A 27,451-nucleotide genomic window follows, 5' to 3' on the forward strand; every position below is an offset into this window, starting at 1 on the left:
CTCTCCCCCCGTCTCTCTCTCTCTCTCTCTCTCTTGCTCTCTCTTTCTCTCTATTGGGAGTTGTGGGGAACTAAGTTAAGAGAGGAAGATAGTTTAAACATCTTTAAAAAGACCCCTTCCTCCATACTCCCTTGAGTAATGTCCTGCTTCTCTAATTGTAGCTAAGCCACTGCCCCTCCATACCCGACAAACATACTGAGAGGGAAATAATACCCACCTAAGTCCTTAACCCGACATGTCACAACTGATGTGCTAAATAGTTAAGCTTTGACTGGGACCTGAGTACTGATAATATTGGCCATTATGAGAGAAAAAAACCCTGTTGATGTCTTAGTAGCCATGTAGATGACTGCGTAGATGAATTCCATTCCACAGGTTCTTCAGGGAAGTCTTGTGAAGTTCTATCCTCAAGACTGTCTTTTTACCCTTACATAGAATGTGATCCTGGCTCATCTGGGCTAAGCCAACCCCTCTGTCTCAGTGGGGACCCCCAAGCTGGGTATATAACTCTTCTAGAGATGGTCCTCTCTCAGCCTCCACCTCGACACACACACACACTCTCGCTTACACACTCCCCCGTCCAGGACAATGGCCTCCAAGAAGCCCAAGCAGAAGAAGGAGGCGGCAAACTTGAACCCACCAGCTTTGGAGCCAGAGAAGCCCAAGGAGCCCAAATTTGACCCCAAAGCATTGCGGTGAGTGTCCAACTTGTAGAAATAGAATACATGTTGTAATTTTATGGTCTAACCTCTCTGTGAGTCTTTGCTGTCATCTCCTCTCATCCAACTGTGTTTGTAGTAGAATTTATGACGGTAAGTATGAGAGAAAAGAGGATGCTATCCTTAGTTGACGAGTTAGTGCTGTGTTAGTTGTACAGGGATGTCTGTCAAAAGTTTAGGAATTTGCCTAGTGAAAAAACCCATTGTTGTATTAGTTGGCAAAGTTCTATTCGCAACATTTCTTGGCGTGGCTATCCTCTGAAAAGAATTTAACATTTTCAGTGATGTAATAACCTTTCAGGTTAGTTATGTTCAGATCATTAAACCGTCTCTGCTTTGTACAGCATTACATGGGCTTGCTCCTACCTATCTCTCCAATTTGGTCCTGCCGTACATACCTACACGTACGCTATGGTCACAAGACGCAGGCCTCCTTACGGTCCCTGGAATTTCTAAGCAAACAGCTGGAGGCGGGCTTTCTCCTACGGAGCACCATTATTATGGAATGGTCTGCCTATCCATGTGAGAGACGTAGACTCGGTCTCAACCTTTAAGTCTTTATTGAAGACGTATCTCTTCAGTAGGTCCTATGATTGAGTGTAGTCTGGCCCAGGGGTGTGAAGGTGAAAGAAAGGCATTGGATCGACGAACCACCCTTGCTGTCTCTGCCTGGCCGGCTCCCCTCTTTCCACTGGGATTCTCTGCCTCTGACCCTATTACAGAGGCTGAGTCACTGGCTTACTGGTTTTCTTCCATCCCGTCCCTAGGAGTGGTGCGTCACTTGAGTGGGTTGAGTCACTGACGTGATCTTCCTGTCCAGGTTTGACGCCCCCCTCATGTTTGTGCCGTGGGGGAGATACTCGTGGGCTATACTTGGCCTTGTCTCAGGGTTTTAAGGTGGTGGTTGAAGATATCCTTCTAGTGGTGTGGGGGCTGTGCTTTGGCAAAGTGGATGGGATTATATCCTGCCTGGTTGGCCCTGTCCGAGGGTATCGTCGGACAGGGCCACAGTGTCTCCCGACCCCTCCTGCCTCAGCCTCCAGTATTTGTGCTGCAATAGTTTATGTGTTGGGGGGCTAGGGTCAGTCTGTTATATCTGGAGTATTTATCATGCCTCAGGACTAGCTGGCCTGATGACTCCTTGCTGTCCCCAGTCCACCTGGTTGTGCTGCTGCTCCAGTTTCAACTGTTCTACCTGCGGCTATGGAACACTGACCTGTTCACTGGACGTTCTACCTTGTCCCGGACCAGCTGTTTTCGACTCTCTCGCTCTACCTCAACTGCTGTCTCTAACTCTGAATGATAGGCTAAAAAAAGACAACTGACATTTACTCCTGAGGTGCTGACTTGTTGCACCCTCTACAACCTTCTGGCACAGCCAGAAGAGGACTGGCCACCCCTCAGAGCCTGGTTCCTTTCTAGATTTCTTCCTATGTTCCTGCCTTTCTAGGGAGTTTTTCCTAGCCACAGTGTTTCTACATCTGCATTGCTTGCTGCTTGGAGTTTTAGGCTGGGTTTCTGTATAGCACTTTGTGACATTGGCTGATGTAAAAAAGACTTTATGAATACATTTGAAATTTGATTGATTGTTGAAGATAACATCTGAATGAGGTTATGTAGGAGGTACATCAAAATATATTATAAGCGTTCCTAATCAATTACATATTTTTTTCATTTTCTGTTCCTTTGGCCTTGGCAAACTTGCCTTCACCGTATGATCGAAGACTTGTTGGCATAGCAGTACACATCCAACAAAACTTTCCAGACACAAATGGGGTGTCCACAGCTGACCTTGTAGGTCTTCAAAGAACTCCCCCCATGTCATGTACATAGGATGCGCCTTGGATGCACTTCATCCTTCACAGTAGAATTGCTAAATGTGCTTCTGTAGGCTGGGTTTCTGTATAGCACTTTGTGACATTGGCTGATGTAAAAAAGGCTTTATGAATACATTTGAAATTTGAAGATAACATCTGAATGAGGTTATGTTGGGCAAAATCAGTAGCAATATTCCCACTATTGAGTGTTCTTTTTTTCTATTTCAGATTGAGTTCACTGCAGACCAAATTGACTGATCTTGCTTTAAAAATCCAACATCTTTTGATTCAATTTTACTATTTGTTATGGGGAATGTTTTTTTGGATGACCTGACCTGTTGATGGCTTGCTAGTTTCCCCAGCTAACCCTAATGATCTGTGTGCTTCCCCAGAGTTGAAAGAGGCCTTCATGTTTTTCGACAGAACCCCCAAAAGCGAGATGAAGATCTCTTACGCCCAGTGTGGTGACGTGATGAGGGCGCTGGGCCAGAACCTCTCCATCGAAGAGGTCATGAGAGTCCTAGGGAAACCCAAGCCACAGGGTCAGTGGGCACACCAGTATTCTATAGACATTTTTTTCACCTTTATTTAACCAGGTAAGCCAGTTGAGAACAAGTTCTCATTTACAACTGCGACCTGGCCAAGAATAAGCAAAGCAGTGTGACACAAACAACAACACAGAGTTACACATGGAATAAACAAACGTGCAGTAAATAACACAATAGAAAAAAGTCTATATACAGTGTGTGTGTCACGTCCTGACCAGTATAGGGGTTATTTGTTATTATAGTTTGGTCAGGACGTGGCAGGGGGTGTTTGTTTCATGTGGTTTGGGCTATGTATTTAGGTAGAGGGGTATTTGTTTTATATGGTTCGGGGTGTGTGTGTATGTAGAGGGGTGTTGGATTTATGTGTTCCGGGGTTTTTGGTTTATGTTTGTAACGCCTGTCTTCATAAATGGACCAAGGCGCAGCAGGTATGTGAATACTCATATTTAATTACAAAATAAGGAGTAAAGCATCCACTTAACAATACAAAAAGGTGACAACAGCTACAGTTCTGCAGGCTAGAAACGCAGTGCAAAAACAACCACCCACAACCCCAAAGAAAAACACACACACCTATATAGGACTTCCAATCAAAGGCAACTCAACACACCTGCCTTCAATTGGAAGTCCCAATCACCAACCCAACATTTAACAAACACAAACCACCTGCCACATCCTGACCAAGACTAACACAATTACGCCCTCTGCTGGTCAGGACGTGACAGTACCCCCCCCTCAAGGTGCAGACCCCGGGATGCATCTAAAAAAAGAAAACACAAGAAAATCCCCAATACCCCAACAAAACCAACAAACAATAACCCCTAAACAATAAGGGAGGGAAGGGAGGGTGGCTGCCGTCACCGACGGCACTGTGCTACACCCTCCCTCCCCAACCCACCTATCCTGGAGGTGGCTCAGGTGCAGGACGTGGACCTCGCTCCACCTTCGGCGTTGCCCACTTTGGTGGCGCCGATAGCTGCGCCGGGCAGACGGACCACTCTGGCTGGGTCGGAAGACATGCGGGCCACTCTGGCTGGGTCGGCGGACAGGCGGGCCACTCGGGCTGGGCCGGAGGGCAGGAGGGCCACTCGTGGTGTGTGGTATATGGGGCTTTGGTGACAAAACGGATGACACTGTGATAGACTGCATCCAGTTTGCTGAATAGAGTGTCGGAGGCTATTTTGTAAATGACATCGCCGAAGTCGAGGATCAGTAGGATAATCAGTTTACGAGGGTATGTTTGGCGGGTATGTTTGGCGGCCACTTCTGCAGTGGGGGAAAAAAGTATTTGATCCCCTGCTGATTTTGTACGTTTGCCCACTGACAAAGAAAGGATCAGTCTATCATTTTAATGGTAGGTTTATTTGAACAGTGGGAGACAGAATAACAACAAAAATATCCAGAAAAACGCATGTCAGAAATGTTATTAATTGATTTGCATTTTAATGAGGGAAATAAGTATTTGACCCCCTCTCAATCAGAAAGATTTCTGGCTCCCAGGTGTCTTTTATACAGGTAACGAGCTGAGATTAGGAGCACACTCTTAAAGGGAGTGCTCCTAACCGCAGCTTGTTACCTGCAAAAAAGACACCTGTCCACAGAAGCAATCAATCAATCAGATTCCAAACTCTCCACCATGGCCAAGACCAAAGAGCTCTCCAAGGATGTCAGGGACAAGATTGTAGACCTACACAAGGCTGGAATGGGCTACAAGACCATCGCCAAGCAGCTTGGTGAGAAGGTGACAACAGTTGGTGTGATTATTCGCAAATGGAAGAAACACAAAAGAACTGTCAAAAGCCCTTGGCCTGGGGCTCCATGCAAGATCTCACCTCGTGGAGTTGCAATGATCATGAGAACGGTGAGGAATCAGCCCAGAACTACACGGGCGGATCTTGTCAATGATCTCAAGGCAGCTGGGACCATAGTCACCAAGAAAACAATTGGTAACACACTACGCCGTGAAGGACTGAAATCCTGCAGCGCCCGCAAGGTCCCCCTGCTCAGGAATACATATACATGCCCGTCTGAAGTTTGCCAATGAACATCTGAATGACTCAGAGGACAACTGGTGAAAGTGTTGTGGTCAGATGAGGCCAAAATGGAGCTCTTTGACATCAACTCAACTCTGCGTGTTTGGAAGAGGAGGAATGCTGCCTATGACCCCAAGAACACCATCTCCACCGTCAAACATGGAGGTGGAAACATTATGCTTTGGGGGTGTTTTTCTGCTAAGGGGACAGGACAACTTCACCGCATCAAAGGGACGATGGACGGGGCCATGTACCGTCAAATCTTGGGTGAGAACCTTCTTCCCTCAGCCAGGGCATTGAAAATGGGTCGTGGATGGGTATTCCAGCATGACAATGATTCAAAACACACGGCCAAGGCAACAAAGGAGTGGCTCAAGAAGAAGCACATTAAGGTCCTGGAGTGGCCTAGCCAGTCTCCAGACCTTAATCCCATAGAAAATCTGTGGAGGGAGCTGAAGGTTCGAGTTGCCAAACGTCAGCCTCGAAACCTTAATGACTTGGAGAAGATCTGCAAAGAGCAGTGGGACAAAATCCCTCCTGAGATGTGTGCAAACCTGGTGGCTAACTACAAGAAACGTCTGACATCTGTGATTGCCAACAGGGGTTTTGCCACCAAGTATTAAGTCATGTTTTGCAGAGGGGTCAAATACTTATTTCCCTCATTAAAATGCAAATCATTTTAAAACATTTTTAACATGCGTTTTTCTGGATTTTTTTGTTGTTATTCTGTCTCTCACTGTTCAAATAAACCTACTATTAAAATTATCGACTGATCATTTCTTTGTAAGTGGGCAAACATACAAAATCAGCAGGGGATCAAATACTTTTCCCCCCACTGTACATTGTATAGTAGAAGTGGTCACTGGTTACATGTTCACACAGACAAAGACATCAATTTGCTCTGCAAGTGTGTCCATCAGGAGCAACATTTTAACTGATGGCATCACCGTTTGTAGACATATCTGCCTTTGGACAATGACTCCAGCCTTTGAACATGTGCATGGCCACGCCATTGCTTAAGTCACCATCTTTCTCCTATTTTCCGTTATCTCTTTATTCACCTTGAACTCTCTAGAGGCTTGTACAGTATGTTGATGGGTTGGGTTGGTTTCATTGAAAGTAACTCCTTCCCTTGCTCACTGTGCCACTATAGAAATGAACACCAAGCTGATTGGCTTTGAGACCTTCCTACCAATGTTCCAGCACATCTCCAAGTCCAAAAACCGGGGTACCTTTGAGGACTTTTTGGAAGGACTGCTTGTCTTTGACAAGGAGGGCAACGGCACCGTCATGGGCGCCGAGTTGCGTCACACACTCGCAACTCTTTGTTAGTACCCATGTTCTATGTAGCTATAATCTCATGTTTATGATGTGATTATAGCTGTGTAATGTATGCTCTATGAAGTTAATGTGAAACCCCTAAGGGTATCTGAAAGGAGGATTGGTTTGGGGTTTGTCTTCCCTTACGGAAAAACCACATGATTCCACATGTAACATTTTATTTCATATGTGAAATTTCACACGATTACATAACCTTTCACATGTGGATTTAGATTTTTACCTGTGAATATTCTTCACATGAGATTTCACAGGGGATGCCCGGTAAACAAAAATCAGTCGTTAGGATGTCCCCGGAAAGTCACACATTGTTTTTGACTTACATATTTGGCACACTTTCGCATACATTATTATAATATTTATTTATACAGTAATTATTATTCAACATGTCCTCTCCTGGGATTTGAACTCACAACCTCTTGGTTCACAGCATTCAGATCTTCTTGCTATGCCACCATTTCTGTGTCAATGACTGACTTCACCTGTAATCCTACACTTTGGACTTCAACTATCGGCCTATATCGAATCTTCCATTCCTCTCAAAAACTTTAGAAAAAGCTGTTGCGCAGCAACTCACTGCCTTCCTGAAGACAAACAATGTACACGAAACGCTTCAGTCTGGTTTTAGACCCCATCATAGCACTGAGACTGCACTTGTGAAGGTGGTAAATGACCTTTTAATGACATCAGACCGAGGTTCTGCATCTGTCCTCGTGCTCCTAGATCTTAGTGCTGCTTTTGATACCATCGATCACCACATTCTTTTGGAGAGATTGGAAACCCAAATTGGTCTACATGGACAAGTTCTGGCCTGGTTTAGGTCTTATCTGTCGGAAAGATATCAGTTTGTCTCTGTGAATGGTTTGTAAATTTCGGTGTTCCTCAAGGTTCCGTTTTAGGACCACTATTGTTTTCACTATATATTTTACCTCTTGGGGATGTCATTCGAAAACATAATGTTAAATTTCACTGCTATGCGGATGACACACAGCTGTACATTTCAATGAAACATGGTGAAGCCCCAAAATTGCCCTCGCTAGAAGCCTGTGTCTCAGACATAAGGAAGTGGATGGCTGCAAACTTTCTACTCTTAAACTCGGACAAAACAGAGATGCTTGTTCTAGGTCCCAAGAAACAAAGAGATCTTCTGTTGAATCTGACAATTAATATGGATGGTTGTACAGTCGTCTCAAATAAAACTGTGAAGGACCTCGGCGTTACTCTGGACCCTGATCTCTCTTTTGAAGAACATATCAAGACTGTTTCAAGGACAGCTTTTTTCCATTTACGTAACATTGCAAAAATCAGACACTTTCTGTCCAAAAATGACGCAGAAAAATTAATCCATGCCTTTGTTACTTCTAGGTTGGACTACTGCAATGCTCTACTTTCCGGCTACCTGGATAAAGCACTAAATAAACTTCAGTTAGTGCTAAATACAGCTGCTAGAATCCTGACTAGAACCAAAAAATGTTATCATATTACTCCAGTGCTAGCCTCCCTATACTGGCTTCCTGTTAAGGCAAGGGCTGATTTCAAGGTTTTACTGCTAACCTATAAAGCATTACATGTGCTTGCTTCTACCTATCTTTCCGATTTGGGCCTGCCGTATATACCTACACGTACGCTACGGTCACAAGACGCGGGCCTCCTAATTGGTCCTAGAATTTCTAAGCAAACAGCTGGAGGCAGGGCTTTCTCCTATAGAGCTCCATTTTTATGGAATAGTCTGCCTACCCATGTGAGAGACGCAGACTCAGTCTCAACCTTTAAGTCTTTACTGAAGACACATCTCTTCAGTAGGTCCTATGATTAAGTGTAGTCTGGCCCAGGGGTGTGAAGGTGAACGGAAAGGCTGGAGCAACGAACCGCCCTTACTGTCTCTGTCTGGCCGGTTTCCCCTCTTTCCACTGGGATTCTCTGCCTCTACCCCTATTACGGGGGCTGAGTCACTGGCTTACTGGTGTTCTTCCATGCCGTCCCTGGGAGGGGTGCGTCACTTGAGTGGGTTGAGTCACTGACGTGGTCTTCCTGTCTGGGTTGGTGCCCCCCCTTGGGCTGTGCCGTGGCGGAGATCTTTGTGGGCTATACTCGGCCTTGTCCCGGGATGGTATGTTGGTGGTTGGAGATATCCCTCTAGTGGTGTGGAGGCTGTGCTTTGGAAAAGTGGGTGGGGTTATATCCTACCTGTTTGGCCCTGTCCGGGGGTTTCATATGATGGGGCCACAGTGTCTCCTGACCCCTCCTGTCTCAGCCTCCAGTATTTATGCTGCAGTAGTTTATGTGTCGGGGGGCTAGGGTCAGTCTGTCACATCTGGAGTATTTCTCTTGTCTTTTCCGGTGTCCTGTGTGAATTTAAATATGCTCTCTCTAATTCTCTCTTTCTCTTTCTTTCTTTCTCTCTCTCGGAGGACCTGAGCCCTAGGACCATGCCTCAGGACTACCTGGCTTGATGACTCCTTGCTGTCCCCAGTTCACCTGGCCGTGCTGCTGCTCCAGTTCCAACTGTTCTGCCTGCAGCTATGGAACCCTGACCTGTTCACCGGACGTGCTACCTGTCCCAGACCTGTTGTCCCAGACCTGCTGGAACCCTGACCTATTCACCGGACGTGCTACCTGTCCCAGACATGCTGTTTTCAACTCTCTAGAGACAGCAGGAGCGGTAGAGATACTCTCAAAGATTGGCTATGAAAAAGCCAACTGACACTTACTCTTGTGTTACTGACTTGTTGCACCCTCGACAGCTACTATGATTATTATTATTTGACAATGCTGGTCATTTATGAACATTTGAACATCTAGGCCATGTGCTGTTATAATCTCCACCCGGCACAGCCAGAAGAGGACTGGCCACCCCTCATAGCCTGGTTCCTCTCTAGGTTTCTTCCTAGGTTTTGGCCTTTCTAGGGAGTTTTTCCTAGCCACCGTGCTTCTACACCTGCATTGCTTGCTGTTTGGGGTTTTAGGCTGGGTTTCTGTACAGCACTTTGAGATATCAGCTGATGTAAGAAGGGCTATATAAATACATTTGATTTGATTTGATTTGATTCAAAGTAAATCTCAGCTATGTTAAAAATACACTCAAGAAAAACTATTATATTTATCATAGTGATTGAGGAGTAACATTAAAGCAAAATAATATGTTGCACCAACATTAGACTATACAGAAAACCCTCTAATTGCTGAACTTCTGAGCATGTTAGACTTTGTGGCGAAAAAGATCAGCATAACATAAATCCAGAGGTTCTGAGTTCAAATCCCAGGTGGGGTCACATTGAAAAGTCATTACGAAATAATCATGTCAAATGGATTCATATTGTCATTGGTTAAATACTTTTACACTATTTTAGCTGAACATCGTACCACTTACCTTAAGACCCCGACACCATTTAATTACTTCCCTTACAAAAAAACATGTGAAATCTGCAGTTTCACATGTGAAATAGCTGTTTTCACATGTTGAGCTGAAATGTTCACATATGAAAGCAAAAGAGACACATGTAAGGTCAGTTGTTCACATGTATTAAATGTTGAGTTTACATGTTAACACCTCATTTTCATACTACAGATTTTCACATTTGAAAACTTTCACATATGAAAAACTTTCACTTGAAAATCTAACTCTCACGTGTGGAATTGAATTTTCACATGAGAAAAACATTTCACATGTGAAAATCTAATTTGCAGTTTTACATGTAGTTTCATGGTATCACATGTTGAAATGTTGCATCCTCGTGTTGTCACATTTATTTTACGTGAGATCATGTTTTCACATGTGCTGAAATGTTTTCACGTGTAGTTTCACGTTATCACATGTTTCTTTTACATGTTGTCACATTATCACATTAGTACACGTGATCACATGTAATTATGTGAGATCACATGTGAAAAATTCTCTCAACCAGCTTCATGAGGTAGTCAGCTGGAATGCATTTCAATTAACAGGTGTGCCTTGTTAAAAGTTCATTTGTGGAATTGATTTCCTTCTTAATGCGTTTGAGCCAATCAGTTGTGTTGAAACAAGGTAAGGGTGGTATACAGAAGATATCCCTATTATTTAAAAGACCAAGTCCATATTATGGCAAGAACAGCTCAAATAAGCAAAGAGAAATGACAGTCCATCATTGCTTTAAGACATGAAGGTCAGTCAATCTGGAAAATTTCAAGAATTTTGAAAGTTTCTTCAAGTGCAGTCGCAAAAACCATCAAGCGCTATGATGAAACTGGCTCTCATGAGGACCGCCACAGGAAACGAAGACCCAGAGTTACCTCTGCTGCAGAGGATAAGTTAATTAGAGTTATCAGCCTCAGAAATTGCAGCCCAAACAAATGCTTCACATTTTCAAGTAACACATCTCAACATCAACTGTTCAGAGGAGACTGTGTGAATCAGGCATTCGTGGTTGAATTGCTGCAAAGAAACCACTACTAAAGGACACCAATAATAAGAAGAGACTTTCTTGGGCCAAGAAACACGAGCAATGGACATTAGACCGGTGGAAATCTGTCCTTTGGCCTGATGAGTCCAAATTTGTGATTTTTGGTCCCAACTGCTGTGTCTTTGTGAGACGCAGAGTCGGTGAATGGATGATCTCCACATGTGTGGTTCCCACCGTGAATCATGGAGGAGGAGGTGTGATTGTGTGAGGATGGTTTGCTAGTGACACCGTCTGTGATTTATTTAGAATTCAAGGCACACTTAACCAGCATGGCTTCTACACCATCCCATCTGGTTTGAGCTTTGTGGGACTATCATTTGTTTTTTCAACAGGACAATGACCCAACACACCTCCAGGCTGTGTAAGGGCTATTTGACCAAGAAGGAGAGTGGTGGAGTGCTGCATCAGATGACCTGGCCTCCACAATCACCCGACCTCAACCCAATTGAGATGGTTTGGGATAAGTTGGACTGTAGAGTGAAGGAAAAGCAGCCAACAAGTGCTCAGCATATGTGGGAACTCCTTCAAGACTGGTTGAGAGAATGCCAAGCGTGTGCAAAGCTGTCATCAAGGAAAAGGGTGGCTACTTTGAAGAATCTAAAATCGTTGTTTAACACTTTTTTGGTTACTACATGATTCCATATGTGTTATTTTATAGTTCTGATGTCTTCACTATTAGTAAAAATAAAGAAAAAACCTTCAATGAGTAGGTGTGTCCAAACTTTTGACTGGTACTGTATTAGTGTAATTAGTGTAATTAGTGTGTTTTTTCCAAAAGGGTTGTGTCTGAGGATTGTTTAACACCATTTGAAATGTCTCACACCCCTCTGTTACACCAACAGGAGAGAAGGTGACAGAGAAAGAGGTCGAGGTAGTGATGGAAGGACAAGATGACGGCAATGGCTGCATTAACTACGAAGGTGCGGCAATAGACTACTTGATGCAGTGTGCTGTGTGCACATATTGTTAATACATTTTCTGTTTCTATCGCTCTATTTCAACCTTTGTAAAACAAATCATGGGTGGGTGAATGATCAAGTGAGTACAACGTTTTAACTGTAAAGTGCATGACCTTTTTGCCTGCACCCTGAGTCCTGCATCAAAATGTACAAACTGATGTTAATGACAGGTGTCTCTCTCTGTGGCAGAATTCAAGATGTCGCTGACCTGAATCTTTCTTTTGTTCCTCTCCTTTTTTGTTCAAATCTTTGTCCTCAATGTGTGTGACTGATTCTGTCTGTGTGTGTGTGAGTGGACGTGTGTGTCACAACGTTTTCGACAATGAAAATAAATGTTCAGTGTCAAACATCTAGGTCCAAAGCAATGTTAATCTTTATTTCCATGGTGTGGTTGCGTGACTGTTGCAAAGTGACAATATTGAGAGATGGCAACTATTTTCTAAATGGTGTGCACTTCCTCTGAAATAGGAGTGCGGTGTAATCCCTAAAGTGGGGGAGATCCTCTCCTTCTTTGGTGGTCCCATTGAAATCCATTACATAATGGGTCTCTAGCGCATTCTTAGGTTTCACGTGTCAAAAGCCTCCGTCTGTCACGTACGCATATTTAGACTAGCTAATGGAGCGATGATGTGATGACATTCCAAACAGGTGAGTGACAACTGTGCTTCTGTTTGTTAACGACATATCTGTGAGGGTTGAGGATTTAGAGGGAGGGAGGAAGAACTAGTTGTGAAATGTGTATATTCATACATGTAGAGCATATTATGTTGCTAAGTAACTGTTTTCTACTGGATGAACATTAACTAGAAACAATTACTTTGTGTCTATGTAAATTCAGTCGTATTAGCATTATATGTGATGGGATCTAATTTAACCTAAGCACAATTCATAACACTGAAACCATAAACCAAAATGATTATTGCCTCAATGGTAATGCGAACTGGCACCCGGAACAATTGTATGCTGTAGCTACTGTAAGTCAAAGTAAATGAACAATAATTGGAAAATCCCTAGCTTTGCTGGTAAGATGGACTGATTCGGAGGCTTGAGAGGATCTGACCCTATACACAGAGGATGAGACTGTTAAGAGCTCTCCCTATTCAGTGAGGGTTGCCAGAGCCATTGGGTGCAGCTGCTGTTGACCTAAGCTGGAGCTTATGGACTGTTGTACCGACCGACTTAACACTGAAGTATAAGGATGCGCAGCCCTGCAGTTGCAGAATCGTAAAAGCTAACACACACACACACACACACACACACACACACACACACACACACACACACACACACACACACACACACACACACACACACACACACACACACAAACACAAACACACACAAACACATTTTTCTTAAACAACATATGTTTGCATGATCTAACTTCTCATAAAACAACCTATATAGACCTGTCTGTCTGCCTCCCTCCACCCATCACCTGTTGGTCATGATGAGACACCATAAACGTTGGCATCCCTTCTTGGCCTTTTTCACATGACAGTAGCTAATCCACATCAGCTGTTGTTTTCTCTTTGTACTTGTAGGGTTAGATAATATGTCATAGTGTGTGAGTATGTGTGAGTAAGATGTGCGTACCAACATCTCTAGTCTTTACCCATTGTATGGAAGAGGAATCTGGAGAGGGAGGAGAGAGGAGGGGTCTGTGACACCACACAAGTCTGGAGGGAGGGTAGGAGGGTAACCTCCCTGTAAAAGTCTAACATCGGTTGCCAGATAATCTTCAGGGACAATAGCCTTGGCCGGTAAACAGTCCAACAGCCGCACCATCTGCCCACCCAAAATACACCCTTGACCTCTCCCTGAAGACTGGGCTTGGGTTGGGCCGGAAAGGAGAAGATAGACATCTGCCAGGCATGGCTAGTCAGTTGGTGTAGTAGATAATCATGACAAGCATATCCTCCTCCTGGTGTAACTCCATATAGGCAGTTTGGGTTTCCAAAAGGACAGTCAAGTGGTCCTCCAAGAGCATTGCATGCTTTTCCATATCTATCTGTATATTGTCCAGGAGTCCACGGCACAGGGTTTACTACCACCGGTGGGTTGTAATTACCTATCGCCATCTGTTTTACTGCAGTTTGAACCAAAAGAGATTTCAAAAAAGGTAGGACACAGCAAAAAACGCTTCCCATTGCCACCAGTGCGACTCCTATCATTATAGCCATTTGGCTGGTTGTGTCCAGCCAATTCCAAGCATGGCTATCAAATCCAGCATTGTCTTTTACTTCTTGCCGTAATCCTTTCAGTTTGGTCATAGCTGTCGTGAACGATCCATCTGGTGCAGTGTTATTGGGAATGAAGGTGCAACATTAATCTCTGAACATTACACAGACTCCACCTTTCTCAGCTAAGAGCCAATTCAACAAAGCCTGCCTATTCTGCCATGTCATTTTGCTAGTGGGCCTGTACCTGTTCTCCTAAGGCTGTCAATGCAGAGTCTGTATAGTTAAACAGCATGGGTTACACTCATAAAGAAATTGTACAGAATACATGCATGTCTGCCGCAAAATGTAGACTGCTAAACAAGTAGCCGACACTTGTGTATGACTAACAAAAAAAGGCTTACTACAGTACATTTTACCATGTTGTGCAAAGTGCTTTGACCTCACAATGACACAAGTTTCAGCGTGGGAGACATGAATGCTTGTACCAACTCCTTAGAACAGAGTCTACGATTGTACACTGAGTGTACCAAACATTAGGAACACCTTCCTAATATTGAGTTGCACACACTTTTGCCCTCAGAACAGCCTCAAATCGTCAAGGCATGGACTCTACAAGGTGTCGAAAGCGTTCCACAGGGATGCTGGCCCATGTTGACTCTAATGCTTCCCACAGTTGTGTGAAGTAGGCTGGATGTCCTTTGGGTGGTGGACCATTCTTGATACACACGGGAAACTGTTGAGCATGTGTAAACCGATGCGCCTGGCACCTACTACAATAACCCGGTTCAATGGCACTTAAATCTGTTGTCTTGCCCATTCACCCTCTGAACGGCACACACACAACCCATGTCTCAATTGTCTCAAGGCTTACAAATTCTTCTTTAGCCTGTCTCAAACCCTTCATCTACACTGATTGAAGTGGATTTAACAGGTGACATCAATAAGGGATTATGGCTTTCACCTGGATTAACCTGGTCAGTCGATGTCATGGAAAGAGCATAATACGCTCAGTGTAAGTCTCTGCTGGGGGATGTTATCCAGAGAAAGAATGCCACCCTGTGGCTAAACAATCAAGGAGCTTTTTCTCTGTTCCTACTTGACTGTCTTTAGTTGAAATCTAACATAAATCTGTCTCACGTGCCTAAAACCAGACTAGAACAGACAGACATATTCTGTCTTCTTACACTTACAGTATATTGACCCTGTGATAGACTAGTGTCTTGTCCAAGGGGTGTACTTGAACATCAAGCTGCCTCACGCTATAGAAACAGCCAAGGCTAATGCAAGGCTACTTACTTACTTACACTAATATGACAATTAAATATTGCAATTAAATGAACAGTGCCGCACCATAGCCTACACACTATTATGCAAAGCTATATGGCATAGACAGAACTATTTCAAACCACAGAACTGCAGATGGGATTTATCTTATTGTATTTGGCTTTGAAAGACCTTAATCAGTAGTAAAATATTAATATTTATTTCAAGGTATTTTAAGACCAATTGTTATATATTGTTTACAATTTAAAATGAGGAATAATGTCAAATCACCTACAATAAAATCCAGACCAAACACACCATAGTCATTTCAGGCATGTACCATCTGCCTCTTTCTCACCCTCTCCCGCCTTTGTCCCTAACTGGAGAATAAAATGCATGCTTATTCTCAAGTGGTCTGGTTGCTAAGCAACTCCAGGGGCTAACCTCAACCCTGCCTCATGGTTAAGACTTTGTCTATAAAATGTATGACACAATGCAATGCTTTCTGGCAACACTCTCTTTGCAACATGTATTACACATGCAAACCATTGCTTTGCAAAATATCAGTATGTGTTTCTAGGAGGCTCTATCTCCTAATAAACATACCAGACCTAGGGTGAAATATGCCAAATATTTTCATATAATAAACTTGAGGTGTGCTTGATTTAGTTTGGAGTTTGCACTTTGGGGACTATTCCATTGGTTCCATAAGGAAACAAATTATATTCCATACACTGTACATGTATGTGTAGTCTAGTTACATGTAATTACACCATTGTAACCAATTACTGCCCTCTATGGTTGGTTTAGTATGGAGGAGTGTTAGATCAGTCAGTCTACCAGAGCAGTAAAGGCCTATAGATGTTTAGAGTTCACTAACAGTGGCAAGCACAGTGCTTCCCTTGCTATACCCCACCTACAGGTTTTACAGCAAGAGGGGTATTGCCACTCCAGATCCCTCTAAGCAGGTTTTCCAGTAATGCTTACATAATTGGTAAATTGACACTAAGCCAGGTCTGGAGGAATGGAAATTCAAATATATTAGATTAGATGAGACATTGGTTTAATGTGAGAAAATAACAAAAGGTGGCCTATTGGTAAAAATTGTGTCTGTCACCTATTACATAGGGCAGAAGGCTATTTAACAAGTTAGGTCTACCATTGTGTCATTCGTTTGGGTTAGCATTGTATATCATCGCTGAAGACCTGCAATTTGTTATTATCAGCTAAACTTGTTTTAATATCATTATCTTCTAACACCATATTTTCAACAGATTAGACAGAGGAGGCTGGTGGGAGAAGCTATAGAAAGACAGGCTCGTTGTAATGGCTGGAATTTAATAAATGGAAAGGTATAAAACACATCAAACATACGGGAACTACATGTTTGACTCTGTTCCATGAATTCCATTCCAGCCATTACAATGAGCCCGTCCTCCTATAGCTCCTCCCACCAGCCTCCTCTGAGATCAGTGTAGGCCTACCTACACACAAACCTCTTTTATTTCAAGCATTAGTGCAGAAGGCTCGGGAAGAATTTCAGAACAATCTCTGTCTGTACTCTGGCGCCCTCCTCCCCTTAAAGGCCGCCTAGTGAACTACTCTTCTCGGTCGGGTGTCCACTGAGTGACTGCAGCTGGAGAGACAATAACTGTCTGCCACACAGGTAAGAGAGAAAGACGCTTTTATCTATTTATAGCAAACCTAGTACATTCCGCAAGTCATTGCTCCTAGGTGTCTTCGAATGATGAAGAATTCGAGCAGTTGGCTGTTTGTTTTTTTTCGGGGCAAAACAAAAGCGCCATTCCATGCTTGTCATTTAGGTTTGAGGCACCGAGCGTATCTTTTTTCCGTTGCCTACTGTAGGTCTGGGTGTGAGGAGAGGTTGGGCCTGGGCACTGTCTTGCCTTGGCTAGCAAATTCATCGCACAAGGCAGTGACCCCAAATAAGCCATGTGGATAATTGGATCAAAAGTGGCTAAAGGGATTTGTCCATAAACACTCACTTTGTAGTTTAATGTTATATATTTTGAGTTTTACATTCATTATTAAACTATGACAGCTGTCATGATGTGTGAACTGAGGCTAAGCTAGCTAATGAATGTAGCCAAGGGGTGTAACTTAGCTAGCAAGCTACAAATTAGCTCGCTAGCTATCAAACTAATTAGCTGAGCGTTAACTATCTAACTCGCCAATTATTATGGCCACAGATTTTTAGCTATGATTTTAAGATAGTGGCACCCCTTCTATTTTCCCTACTTGAGGCCTGTCTTTACTTTGGGTAGCTTGTCTTGCTTGAGAAAACTGAAAGAAGAAATCAGTGTTCCTTACAGGATATGTTTTTTTGTTGTTGCTTTATATAGTATCTGTTTTTTGATCCATGTACAGACAGTAGCAAACTTTTATAGCTACATCAACACTTGTGTCAGTTAGATTTTTGTGCTGAATCATAGGCAGTAGCATTGCCTCTGGAGCCTATGAAATTGGATTTGCGCAGCTGTGCTTTCCGCCGTCAATGGTGCTGATGTTGGCTTATCAGCTCACCACTTGCACTAAACCTTATCAGGCCACTTATTGTCGGTGGCTTGCCTGACTGTAGACTGACTGACTGTAGACTGTGACACTAATGTTATTTCACCTGCTTATTACCTCATTTGCTAACTAGCTAATTATTCACAGTTCAGGAATGCTTTGTAATGGTTTGGTCGTGCGCTGCCGCACCTCCCTTTCCAGGGATGCATGCGATGTAAAGTATTGCTATTACAACTTTGTAATCAAGGAGTAGGCCGGGTCTTCTTTTTAAGCCACTTTGTTCGAAAATGTAGGCCTCTTCATCTTGGCTCAAAGTCCAATCTAATTGTTGAGGAGATGCATTCCGCGTGCCCTTGCCGTGTGGTGCTTTGTCTGAAACAAATCGATTCACTGTATAATCGATTCACTTTTTTTTCATACTATTTCGATATTATTCAGCACACTTGTAATTTTCATACTGTGGTCTATTTTTGCCACATTGGGCCATAACATGATGGCGTTTGTCGGTGTTTTCAATGTTGCGGACACACCTCATTCTCGCTCTGCTCTCCGCATTTTTTTTCATAGCCCTTGTTGCTTTGAGTTGCAGTGAGAGATGAGCATGCATGATCTCACTCCGATTTCGCTACTTGCCGATAGGTCTGTACATTTGTTAGATGAATCAACACTCTCCATTATCCCTCGACTATTTTTGCTCCGGGTCGAAATCATAGGCAGAGTCTATTGCAAAAGGAATATCGAGGGACAAAGGCTTATCTCCATCTCTCTCCTATCCAATTCCTCATCCACGCCCATCTTGTTAAATGTATCCCGGAGAATACTGTAAGAATTGGACTTCCCTGATCTCATATGTTGGAAATCTGTAGAAATGACATTGTCCTGTTTGATTAACTCTTCAAGAACAAGACCTAATTTCCAGTAACATTGTATTCTACGCTCATTAGTATTGGGATATAGACTGACTTAAGAAAACAAGGTGAATGGTTTATTCCTAGCCATCATATGGTTTTGTTGATACAGAAAATGCTGACAAACTGCCCTCTGCTCTCTGACAAACCTTTTAGTTTTCAAATGTACATGCATAATTTGATTGGACCGCCCAATTAGGGAGCTCTGTAAAACATGTCTAAAGCCTAATTGGATGAGCTGGTCTGCAGGCTACATGCTACTGCAGTGTAGTATGATAATCATACTACATACTACGATTAAATTATGCCCCTAATTTATGGCGGTGATTTGTTGTTCTGTGTTCTCGGCAGGGAATTTACATCTGCACTCATCCGTTTTGACCTCACTGAATGTGATCAGAGGCAGGGACCATAATTCAGTTAGCCCTAGTTCTACAACATAGGCCCAGTAACAATGCTTTTAGGATTCATTTTCAAGTTTAGATTAAAGACTAAACTAAATTGACAATCACCTAACTCTTTATGAACAATATGCACAAAACTAGAGTGCATCATTGTGATTGGATGACGAAAAAGAGATCCTAGCCAACACTAATTGGCATTGGTCCAATATTTAGCCAAGGCACTCCTTACTTTCTGCACTTCTACACGTCAGGGTGCACTATGAATCAAAGAGTTGTCCCGGAGACCCATGCTGAGTGCATTAGCGTAGCCTGGCGTAAGCTGCTGCTGGACCCCAGCTGTAGGGAATAGGGTGCCATTTGGGATGCTGCTTGTCTGTCTGCCCTGCCACAAGCAGCTGTACACATGCCTCTGTGCAGTCATCAGCGGTCCATGCCAACAGATGTCTCTCACACTCAACCCCTGGCCAGATGAACAGGACATGACTTGTTAACTTAACATGATCGCTCGCACCCGTGAAATAAACCTCAAATCTCAAACACGCCATTCCATCATTCTTAAAGGACATTGGATGTAGAGGAGACCAATGTTACCAAGTATGTCATGATTGACAACTCTTACTAGCTCTGTTGGTTGCCTTTGAGGGCACGATTAAGGGACTTGGTTTCAAAGCTGTCAACATCCTTGCTTTCTCTCATGCACTCTGTTATAAGATGTATAGGATTAGTATCACATTTTGCTGTTATTTTTCCTCAGGGACATTGGCAGTACAGAATATAGGTAAATGCCAGACGTTCTTTGAGGGCCACTCTCACTGATTCCCTGCGCCATGAACCTCTGACATCTTAGCATATAAATGCAGAATTACTTGAATGTGCTAGCTAGGGCTGGGCGATATGACGATATATATTGTGTGACGATAGATGTTTTTCTAGCGTTTTCACATTATGCTCTATGGTTTATTTCGTTGTGTCGCAAATCGCAATCTTTACGGCAATCTTTTTCGTCAATTAGACGTTGCTTTGCGTTCTTCCACACATGCCTTGTGGAAGGAAATTTGCAACACAAACAAACATGGAGGAGAGCGAACGTGACATAGAGCATGGAGACCGTACCTAAAAGAGGGGCTACTTTGGTCACATGGACGTGGTTTGGGTATGAAAAGTCTGATAAGGACCAGAAAACCATCCACTGCTAAATATGCCGCAGGCCGGCTCGACAACAGCCTCAAACACCACTAACCTCTTTTACCACCCATGCAAGAATCATGTGAAACAGTACGGAGAGAGTCTACGGATGAGAACCCAAAAAGTATAGTTGAGTGCTCAAAACAAACCCCCGACTCAGACATTGCAAGAGGCTTTTGCCCACGGCACACCATATGGCAAAGAATCACGAAGATGGAAGGAGATAACAGCTGCTGTTACAACTTACATCTGCAGAGACATGGCCCCAATTTACACGGTCGAGAAACGGGTGTTTCGTGAGTTGGTGCTAACACTTGACCCAAGGTACCAAATGCAAATTGATATGTGACACATATTAATGCCAAAATAACATGCAAAACAGGCAAGCCCCCCCCCCCCCCCCCCCACAAAAAAATAAAAATAATGTATATATAGATATTTTCGGCCTATATTTATTTTGTTTGCAACTATAGTTGACATGCTTTCTATTTACCTTTTTTAGATTTTATACATTATTTTATATTTTAGTTGAAAATCTGCACAAAGGTTCAAAATAAAAGGAGAAATAATCAAATATGAGTAAGTACCTTTTATTTGTTTAGTATAATTCAAAATGTAATAAGAAATAGGCCTTTACATGTGGTAATTTTATCTAAACTATTTATTCATTGAATTTACAGAAAATGTGCTATATCGTGATATGTATCGTTATCGGGATATGAAATGACTTCTATCGGGATATGAGATTTTGACCATATCGCCCAGCCGTAGTGCTAGCTGTAAACAAACTGGAAAAGCAGGTCCACCCTTATTTATACAGTCATTGGATTCACCTAAAGTTTGAGAGAATAGGCTACATACATTTTAGCCTGCATTTAATGTGGAATACAAAAACCTAGCAATAATATTGACTCAAATACTTGAGGATACCTTTAGCCTAATTAATGAACCTATACCTCATGCAGGTAGGTGATCTCCAGAGCAGATGCTAAGTCTTGTCCTGGCTCTCTGTCAGATCTCAAGGACTCGCATACTCTACTGTAGCACAGGAGGTTAGTGGCACCTTAATTTGGGAGGACAGGCTCGTTGTAATGACTGCAGTGGAATAGGTGGAATGGTATCAAACACACAGCTTCCATGTGATTGATGCCATTCTGTTCACTCCATTCCAGCCATTATTATGAGCCATCCTCCCCTCAGCAGCCTCCACTGTACTGTACTGTAGTGTGCTGTAGTGTAAGGGTGGTGTAGGTAGCAAGGTCACTGAGCCACAGCACTGCAAAGAGAGAGAGAGAGAGCCCAGATGAGCTTCCTTTGGTTTGGCTGGCTCTCTACTAATCTGGGATGTCTTGGCTTTGTTGTCATGCTGATTCTTTGAGTTGTGGTTAAACTCTGCCTGTAAGGATGTTAGGCTGCCTAGCCTATTTCCTCTTAGTTGTTTTGAGTGAAAATACTAAACTAGGCCTAATGTTACTCGACGGTATTCATTCTCCACCACCACTCATCACGCTTGTGCATTGAGGAGATTAACATCTCCTAATGGTAGGATCTAACACACATGAGTCCTGATTCAGCACTGGGCTAACCCAGGGCTTCTGGGCAGGAACACGGTCAATGTTTCTCATGTATTTTTTAACCTTGGGACTAGCTGGTTCTCACTCTCTGAGGAGTGGTAGCCTAATGCTGCACGCATGAGCGGTTTGTATATCCATTTGCAGTGGCACTCGGAGAGCATCTCTGATATGTTTCTAGCAGATACTGATGTTTCCAGAGGAAGTTGGCAGCACCAGCTCTCTCTCTCTCTCTCTCTTACTTCCCCCCCCTCCCTCTCTCCCTTCCTCACACTCTCTCTCATCATGCTGCACTGAGCAAAGAGCGCTGCACTGTAGAGAGCTGCCTATAGATTGCCTGCTCTGCCCTGGCCTGGCCTCTGAGGCACACGGTGCGTTCCTTACTTCCATCAACACGTCTATAGTATGAGACCAATGTTCATGGTTCACATGGATGCCGTTAGAGACAGAGAGGGGAAATAAAGAGAGAGAGAACGATAGAAACAGAGAGAGAGCGTGGTGAAGTCCTTCCTGACTCTATCCCATCCATCCCTAATAGCAGGGACTGACTGGAAACTAGGTCAGATCCACTGACTGAGGCAGCCAACTGTGAGTGGAGCGGGCAGGCAGAACTCATGGAGTGGGTGACCCTCTGTCTGTAAAGACGAGCACATACAGAACACACACAGCCCCATAACCCACTAGCCAAAACCTCAACTATAAACATAAACGACTCTATGATCTTGTTTTTACCGTCATCTTTACTCTTACAACATAATTGAGCTGATTCATGGTTACTCTCAGCCTTACGTCGGATGTATTGACATCATGCAGCCAGACTCAGCACGGTAACAATGTTTCTTAACATGTCTCTGGGTCTTGGGCTGTTAACTGCATAATGGAGAGTCTGCTTCTTCTATAAGTGTAGCAGACTCTACACCTGTCGCAGACTGGCCAGTTAATTATGGTTAGCCTGGGCTTACACGTGCAGACATGTCAAGGTGTGTTTATTGGTCAACATGCAGAGTAGAAGATTCAGATCCAGCAGGTAAAACTGGTTGCGATGATATCATTCCAATGAGTTCATAATGACGCAGCTGCAACCAGCTATGCCCGCTAGGGATTGGTTAGTTTCACTAACAGTGTGAGGGTGTCCTAGACCTAACAGTAGAGCGTGTCCAGGCGGTTTGGCTAAATGGGTGCTGCTATATTTTGGTGCCGGGGGGGTGATGACTACCTTGAAATAGATGGTTCACTTTGAGGCCATGAATGTCAATGGACTCGCCGGAGCCGTCCGTTTATTTATGGTCGATACTCAGTCACGTCATGGTTGACTTGACTGCACCCTAGTTATCCTTCTCGGTGATTTGAATGCTGGCTAAACTTTTTTATGAATCAGAATGAAGTTCAAAAAGGAAGGAACCCTTGTCAATTTTGTGTTAGGAATGTTGCCTAATCCCAGGAAATTCAACCGATTGCATAAACCAGGCTGAATTAAAAGCAGCTGTCCTGATGACTTCTTCTCTGTCTGTGTCCTTAACAGATTCCTTTCATGTCCTAATCCACTGTAGACAGAGATCACACAGGCCTGGGCCTTGTTTGAAACATGTAATATGTATGTTTGAGGTTATTATTGCTTTTTTTTTATATTGTAATACATTGTAAGGTAATATATTGTAGTACAGTGTGGTATACAGTGTGGTAGTGATATTCAATATCACTCTCAATAGTATTCCTGTTACATCAATTTCCCACATTTTCATTTCGGCATACCCAGAAAGTGACCAAAACAAGGTTCAAAATAGAGCTGGGATGATAGACCGAAAATTACTGACTTTGCCTTTATCATACGTTTAGCTTACGTCAGTAATTTTAGGTGATTTTGCTACACAACGTTCCTGTAGTTCAGGGGTACTCAAGTACTATTTGAGAAGGTTTGTTCAGTGGTCAGCCAGTTGAGTATGGGGGCTGTAGATTGTTCTAAATTATTTGGACAACAGTAATAGCCTATGCATTATGTTGATTCCTGCTATGAAAATATCTTCCTGTTTCGCTGTCGGCTGCTGACTCTCGCACTTTTTTATCCATAGGCTACCATCTCAGATGCCTTACTTGGCACTTGAAAAAAATTGTCTACAGCCCTGTCGCTAATGTAAAGTAACTGTCCATTAATGTTTAAATTTTTTAAATAGTTGTATTTGTTGTTATCAGGCATAATACTTAGATTTATCGCGATATGACTTTTTGTCCATATCGCCCAGCTCTAGCACCTCCCCCCAAAATCATTTATTGCAGATTTATCATTATCGTAAACAATGGGTCAATTTATCGCACTATGGATATTTTTCTATATCGCCCAGCTTTAGTTCAAAACCACGTAGCACAAACAGGTCCTCCAACCAGCTACATAAATCCGGGGAACGTGTTTTGCTAGACATTTATCAGGCCAATGAAACTTCTGCCTCTATGTTCAGCCTCTCAGCCTGTCCCTCTCCTTGCTTCCCAGAAGCCATCAGCTTAATGCTCTGCTCTTTACTGTTTACGGCACTACATCCATCACCCATCCCTGCTCTGAACTGAACACTGGGAAAAGAGCACTGCTTTACCCACACAGTGGCATCGGAGGATGGTGTATCTTTTTAATCTTGCCATGAAATGGCCTAGCCAAGCCACAATAAACTAAGGCATTTGTACTTCCGACACGTGAGAGTGCCTTGGAAGATATCTTTGGAAGCTTTTCCACTTGTATACCTATGCATTGTTCACACTGCCAGGATCAACTTTGTTTTGCTTGTTCCTGGCGCCCGAGGGTGTTTGTAGTAGAGGGTGACCGATTATGATTTTTCAACGCCGATACCGATTATTGGAGGACCAAAAAAAGCAGATACTAATTAAATTGGACTATTTTATAATTTATATATATATATATATATATATATATTTTTTTTTTTTTGTAATAATGACAATTACAACAATACTGAATGAACACTTTTATTTTGACCTAATATAATACATAAGTAAAATCAATTTAGTCTCAAATAAATAATGAAACATGTTCAATTTGTTTTAAATAATGCAAAAACACAGTGTTGGAGAAGAAAGTAAAAGTGCAATATGTGCCATGTAAAAAAGCTCATGTTTAAGTTCCTTGCTCAGAACATGAGAACATATGAAAGCTGGTGGTTTCCTTTTAACATGAGTCTTCAATATTCCCAGTTAAGAAGTTTTAGGTTGTAGTTAACCTGTTGGGGGCAGTATTTGCACGGCTGGATAAAAAACGTACCCGATTTAATCTGGTTACTACTCCTGCCCAGTAACTAGAATATGCATATAATTATTGGCTTTGGATAGAAAACACCCTAAAGTTTCTAAAACTGTTTGAATGGTGTCTGTGAGTATAACAGAACTCATATGGCAGGCAAAAACCTGAGAAGATTCCTTACAGGAAGTGGCCTGTCTGACCATTCCTTGAGCTTCTTGACTCTGTTTATTGAAGACTGAGGATCTTTGCTGTAACGTGACACTTCCTACGGCTCCCATAGGCTCTCAGAAGGCGGGAAAAAGCTGAATGATGTAATTCCAGCCCCAGGCTGAAACACATTAGAGCTTTTGGCAAGTGCTCTATCAGAGGACAATGGGCTGAGGCGCGTGCACGAGTCGACCCCATGTTTTATTTTCTTTCGTCTGTGAACCTAAACGCAGATTCCCGGTCGGAATATTATCGCTTTTTTACGAGAAAAATGGCATAAAAATTGATTTTAAACAGCGGTTGACATGCTTCGAAGTACGGTAATGGAATATTTAGAATATTTTTGTCACGAAATGCGTCGTGCTCGTCACCCTTCTTTACCATTCGGATAGTGTCTTGAACGCAAGAACAAAACAGAGGATATTTGGATATAACTATGGATTATTTGGGACCAAACCAACAAATATTTTTCTTATAGTAAATCTGACTTTGGTGAGTGCTAAACTTGCTGGGTGTCTAAATAGCTAGCCCTGTGATGCCGGGCTATCTACTCAGAATATTGCAAAATGTGCTTTCACCGAAAAGCTATTTTAAAATCGGACATATCGAGTGCATAGAGGAGTTCTGTATCTATAATTCTTAAAATAATTGTTATGGTTTTTGTGAATGTTTATCGTGAGTAATTTAGTAAATTTTTTTGTAAATTCACCGGAAGTTTGCTAGTTCTGAACGTCACATGCTAATGTAAAAAGCTGGTTTTTGATATAAATGTGAACTTGATTGAACAAAACATGCATGCATTGTATAACATAATGTCCTAGGTGTGTCATCTGATGAAGATCATCAAAGGTTAGTGCTGCATTTAGCTGTGGTTTGGGTTTTTGTGACATTATATGCTAGCTTGAAAAATGGGTGTCTGATTATTTCTGGCTGGGTACTCTGCTGACATAATCTAATGTTTTGCTTTCGTTGTAAAGCCTTTTTGAAATCGGACAGTGTGGTTAGATTAACGAGAGTCTTGTCTTTAAAATGGTGTAATATAGTCATATGTTTGAGAAATTGAAGTAATAGCATTTCTAAGGTATTTGAATAACGCGCCACAGGATTCCACTGGCTGTTACGTAGGTGGGACGATTTCGTCCCGCCGACCCCAGAGAGGTTAATCGGCCAAATTAATCGGCCAATACCGATTAATCGGCCCCAAAAAAATCTTTTTTTAAAAAACATTTCTTTGTAATAATGACAATTACAACAATACTGAATGAACACTTATTTTAACTTAATATAATACATCAATAAAATCAATTTAGCCTCAAATAAATAATGAAACATGTTCAATTTGGTTTAAATAATGCAAAAACAAAGTGTTGGAGAAGAAAGTAAAAGTGCACTATGTGCATGTAAAAAAAGTTAACGTTTAAATTCCTTGCTCACAACATGAGAACATATGAAAGCTGGTGGTTCCTTTTAACATGAGTCTTAAATATTCCCAGGTAAGATGTTTTAGGTTGTAGTTATTATAGGACTATTTCTCTCTATACGATTTGTATTTCATATACCTTTGACTATTGGATGTTCTTATAGGCACTTTAGTATTGCCAGTGTAACAGTATAGCTTCCATCCTTCTCCTCGCTCCTACCTGGACTTGAACAATGAACACATCGACAAAAGCCACCCTCGAAGCAGCGTTACCCATGTAGAGCAAGGGGAACAACTACTCCAAGTCTCAGAGCGAGTGACATTTGAAACGCTATTAGCGCGCACCCCGCTAACTAGCTAGCCATTTCACATCGGTTACATCAGCCTAATCTTGGGAGTTGACAGGCTTGAAGTCATAAACAGCGCAATGCATTGCGAAGAGCTGCTGGCAAAATGCACGAAAATGCTATTTTGAATGAATGCTTACGAGCCTGCTGCTGCCTACCATCGCTCAGTCAGACTGCTCTATCAAATCATAGACTTAATTATAACATAACACACAGAAATACGAGCCTTAGGTCATTAATATGGTCGAATCCGGAAACTATCATCTCGAAAACAAAATGTTATTCCTGTTACATTGCACAACCTTCAGTGTTATGTCATAAATACGTAAAATTCTGG

The 27,451-nt window shown here is 42.6% G+C and overlaps 1 protein-coding gene and 1 pseudogene across 11 annotated transcripts in view; both read left to right on the plus strand.

The window, feature by feature from the left end:
* Window positions 1-588: 588 nt before the first annotated feature.
* On the plus strand, window positions 589-11,924 carry LOC106607405 (myosin light chain 4-like; annotated as a pseudogene).
* Window positions 11,925-16,798: 4,874 nt separating this feature from the next.
* Window positions 16,799-27,451, plus strand: part of LOC106607459 (microtubule-associated protein tau) — a 46,784-nt gene continuing 36,131 nt past the window's right edge. For 6 of the 11 annotated variants that reach the window (XM_014204424.2, XM_014204431.2, XM_014204432.2 and 3 more), the window contains exon 1: window positions 16,799-16,965. The gene's annotated coding sequence lies outside the window, so the exon portion shown is untranslated. Of the gene's footprint in view, window positions 16,966-20,174; window positions 20,653-27,451 lie in introns of those variants that run through there. The other 5 variants (XM_014204426.2, XM_014204428.2, XM_014204425.2 and 2 more) reach the window with 4 other exon arrangements.

This window comes from Salmo salar, chromosome ssa06 (genome assembly GCF_905237065.1).
Source record: "Salmo salar chromosome ssa06, Ssal_v3.1, whole genome shotgun sequence".
Taxonomy (NCBI): Eukaryota; Metazoa; Chordata; class Actinopteri; order Salmoniformes; family Salmonidae; genus Salmo; species Salmo salar.